Genomic DNA, 4942 nt, shown 5'->3' on the forward strand with positions numbered 1-4942 from the left:
TCTAAACTTACACACATATGTAGCTGAATAACCATATGCAGGTAATTTACCTGGCTCCTGAGAGGTCTTGATGAGGCCACAGGCTGTCATGTTTATGTGAGGATTTTGAGAGACGAGGCCAAAGTGCAGTGACACGGCTGGGCAAAAAAATAAATAAATTGATTTTCTCCTATTATTTTTGGTTACACAGATAGAAAGAGTTTGAAAGCCTGAATCTAGGAAAAGCTTCCTGCAATTCTGCTAATCCGCTAGACCCTCATACAGCTTTGTGTTCACATTTCCCTGTGACTGGAATTGGATCTTCTTCAAATTCTAAAGTCCCCAGCCAGCCCACTTCACCTAAAATTATTTCTCCAGCCTGGATAATAAGTCAATGCTACCTTTCCATGCAGCAACAGACACAAGCCCTGCCTAAAGGCTTACAACGGAAGAGGTGAAACACGCAAGGGAGGGGATTGGGGGAAGTCAGTCGTCTCCAGGACAAAGAGTAACCTTTCCTGCTCTTTCTCTTCTCATCTCTTGGGTAGTGCAAGGTTCCTCTTTCAGTACATCCCTCCTCTTTCCATTCTGCTGGGGGTTGGACTGCTACCACATCAGGAGGCTAAGGATGTGGCACCTGACAGAAACGCCTCTTTTGAGCTCTGACGCACAAAAACCAACCCTGGAATAAATGGTGTTAATCCCTAATGTGCCACTGGGCTTCTTTCTTATTTCCTTATCCCCAAGGTTTTTTTTGTTTTTGTTTTTTAAATTGACACACAGTTCAGTCCTAAAACCCATGTATGGTGAAGTTTTAAGAGGACCCGTGAGAATCTGTGTATAAAGCAGAGAATCCCTCCCTCAGCACCTCAACCAGCTGCAGGCTTGAAGATCAGAATTGCTGTCATTGACCTGCAGAACTGCCATCCCTTGTCTCCCCACCAGTATCTGTTTTTAGAAATTTAAGGGGACGTGGTATGTGGAGAGGAGAGGGATGGATATCCAGACTGGAGGGGGGGGGCAATTAACATATGCTAATAGTGCACCAGCCCTGACTTGGATAGCCCAGGCTCGCCTGATCTCATCAGATCTCAGAAGCTAAGCAGGGTCGGCCCTGGGCTAGTGTTTGGATGGGAGACCTCCAAGGAATACCAGGATCGTGATGTGGAGGCCGGCAGTGGCAAGCCACCTCTGAAGCTATTGCCTGGAAAACCCCATGGGGTCGCCATATGTCAGCTGACCTCTATGACAGTATACCCTGCTGATCTTTCAGTTCCTTCCCAAACCCCACTCTGCCCCCCCCCATCCAGGTATTTCCCCAGCAGGGCCGGCCACCCTAGGGCCTCTTAAATTGACAGCATGGTCATGGCATAACCTGGCCCTGGAGCAGATGGCACAATTTGCAGGATGCAACTGCGTGGCGCAATTCACCTGGATGATCCAAGATTCGCTTGGAGTAAAAAGATTTTTTTGCCCTGATCCCTAACGGGTTACAGTCTCAGGGTTAATTAAAACAATGTAATCGTAGGGTAAGAAAAAGATCACCTACCTCAAAACCTTCCGACACACGCCTTGTTCCTTTCTGCACTGGTACAGCTGAATCGAAAGCAGAACTTTCCGAGGAGTTCCCCTTCTTACCACACAGCCACCCTCTTGGCTGATCACCGTTCAGATTACCTTGTAAGGCTGAGTCTTCATTGTGCATCTTGGAAATGTCAGGCGCGCCTTTCCCGCCCCCGCAGAGCCGAGGCTGATTTTGCATTGGCTTTTCCCTCCGTTGTTTTACCAAACCAACAGTTGGAATAGAAATTCCCTCTGCATTGCACACTGCTTTCACTTCCTTTGATCGTCGGATTTTTATGGTAGCCTCCACATTCCATGCCAACTTTCACTTTCTTTGACCATCGGGCTTTATTGTACGTTCTGCATAGATTTATGGCCGTTCAGGGGTGACTTTGCAGTCAGTAGGACAGTGCCCTGAGGTATTTGAATGTGGTTTTGAGCTGCACTTTTCCCTCCCCAGTGCTAGATGCAGAATCGCCCACAGTTTCCTGTCGCCTCTGAAAGCTGCGCTAGAAGCCGTTTGTGTTTGTTTTCTACCAAAAAACAAGCAAACCCTACAAATGGGGGAGTTAATTAATCCCAATAGTTTTTTTCTGCATTAAGGGGGGGATGGATCTCAACAAAATTCCACCAAGGGGAAAGTGTTGGCAGACCCAAGACTAGAGAACCAGCCTCAAGTAGCTCTCTGGAGCCCAGTTTTGGTGCAAGGGAAACTCAGCACACCAGAAACACACACAGCGGACAGCCGTGCACTTCCCTCCAGAGGGTTTTTTTAAAAAAAACATACTGTGGCCCCGGTCACACGGGCCGGATATGAAAAACTCAGGGGGAAGGCCTAGAACATAAAGGGCAGAAGAGACCAGGTTATAGAGGCCTGGTCCAGAACAGAGAAAACTATTAGAACATCTACCTTGATTCTCTTTGTTAAGGGCCAAGGAATGGGAACAGGTGTGTGTGAGTAGAATATGGTTATTCTTTTGATTTCAATTTTTTTGGCACAAATCAAAGTAGTAAAGAGTAGGTCTCTTTAATGACCTTCGAAGTTAACTTCTCTGGAAGCATTATTTAAGACAAATATCCCCCTCCCAGTGGTGTTGTAGAAACCCTTGATGCCATCCGGCCCAGAGGGAAGGTGGATCACTGTCAGCTGACTGCCAAGTGATTTAGATATCTGTTTTTGTTGCAGCCTTGGAGTTCATAGATTCCCTTGAAGGGGCTCTTCAGGCCCCTCCACTCTACTCTCCTACCACCAAAGCAGGAGTCAGATGGACTTAGCAATTCAGAAGCAGTGTAGCCTGAAGCTAATTCTACCATAGAATTTTGCCTACAAACCAGAGTGTCACCCCCAACATGCCAACATCACTTTCAGGTGGCATAGGCACATCACATTTATTTCCTGCTTCTTCATCCTTCCCTCCCAGTTAGTGCACCCCCATCCCACCTGGAGGATGACCTCCATGGCATTGTATCCCAATGAGATCCCTTCCTCCCCAGGCTCTACCCCCAATCTCCAGGAGTTTCCCTACCTGGATCTGGCAACCCTATCCCCTCGTCCCCCGCCAGTGGCTAGGGGGTCCCTAACAAGCCTACGTGAGTCTTCTAATCAGATTTTGCCAAAGCCACAAGAAGAGCCCTGCTGGACTGGACCAGAAAAATCATTCCAGTTTGCATAGGGTTGCCAACCTCCAGGTGGGGACTGGATATCTCCTGGAATTGAACATGATCTCCAAACTACATACATTTTCTTTCTTTACTTAAAATAGTTATTCTACTTCTCCTGGAGAAAATGGCTGCTTCAGAGGCTGAACTGTATAGCATTATACCCATCTGAGGCCCCTCCCCTTCCTCACCCCCCCTCTTCACTATTAAATCTCCAGGTACTTCCAAACCCGGGGTTGGCAATGCTATCAGATACTGGCTCTGAAGACAGAGGCTTTCATTTAGCTGTTGCTTACAGCCCTATCGATGGATTCATCTCAACTCTTTTTACAAGCGAGCTATCACCACTGCGTCTTGTGGCGAGGAACTCCACATGTTAATTCATTGTGTGGAGAAGAACTTTTTGCCCCGAACCAACCAGGGATACTCAAGTACCCGAGTTACTTTTCTTTTCAGATTAAATTTCTGATTAACGGAGGAACCTACCAATGAGAAGATGAACCAAATAGGCATACCCCTAAATAGGAGAGGGGGTTAAATAGTTTACTCTCCCTGCACTGTTCACAGTTTTTATACGCGTCTGCCACCTTCTTGCCCAGTCTGTTCTGTCAGCCCCTGCTCCCATTTAAAGATGATACTGTTGATACATTAGGGTTGCCAACCTCCAGGTCGGACCCAGAGAATCCCCAGAATTACAGCTGATTTCCAGATGACAGAGATCAGATCCCTTGGAGAAAATGGCTGCTTTGGAGGGTGGGAACTATGGCACTGTACCTCCCTGAGGTCCCTCCCCTCCTTATATCCCACTCTCCCTAGGCTCTGGCCCCCAAAATCTCCAGGTAGTTTGCAGCCCCGGGTTGACAGCCCCATGATGTACTGATGTGAAGAACTTTGAACACCTGAAACATGTCTCTTTGCATGTTTGAAATTTTGAGTATTTTATCCCATTTTCCCTTAAAATCAGCAAAGTGGCCAGCAACACAGAATTTATATCAGTGAAAGTCGAAACCAGGTCAATAACACCAGCTTTGTAATGCTAAAGGATTCTGTGTTTAAGACTGTGACTGGTTGCCCGTCTGTAAATGGTGTTATATGAATGAACTGTTGTGAAATTCTTATAGAGAAGACTGAACACAAGAATTTCCATAAAGACTTTAATATAGTCCCATAGATACAGAACACTACAAATGAGCATGTACATATCTTTCTCTCTGAAGAAGATATTTGAAACGAAGTGCATACCCAGAATCTTTGTTATTGTATAATACCTACCAGATTGCACATTGTATATTCCTTGTCAGTGATTGTATATCACTTTGTTTGCATTATATTGCCACACAAGTCATTTAAAACTGGCATTAGGATATTTTAAATAAACGCTTAACATTTATTTATGCAGCTATTCCACTCTAGAAATGAAAAATCTTCTGTTTCCAAAGCTGATTTATATGAATATAGATTTTTGTAAGCATTTATGGCTTCTACTGGAGCTGCGGTGGCTCAAGTGGTTAAGATGCTGAACTGCAGGCTGTGGAAGGTCAGTAGTTCAGCAGTTTGAGACCTGAGTTGCCGCATGACGGAGTGAGCTCCCGTCTCTCGTTCCAGCTCCTGCCAACCTAGCAGTTCAAAAGCAAGAATAACCACACCAACTGTGATGGTTTTGCATAAGAAGCCACAGGAATGGAAATTATCTAACATTTCCAGGGAACACATTGTCTTGGACCACAGAATAAACTTTCTT

The sequence above is a fragment of the Gekko japonicus genome, unplaced genomic scaffold (genome assembly GCF_001447785.1).
Source record: "Gekko japonicus isolate JY-2015 unplaced genomic scaffold, Gekko_japonicus_V1.1 scaffold5844, whole genome shotgun sequence".
Classification (NCBI taxonomy): Eukaryota; Metazoa; Chordata; class Lepidosauria; order Squamata; family Gekkonidae; genus Gekko; species Gekko japonicus.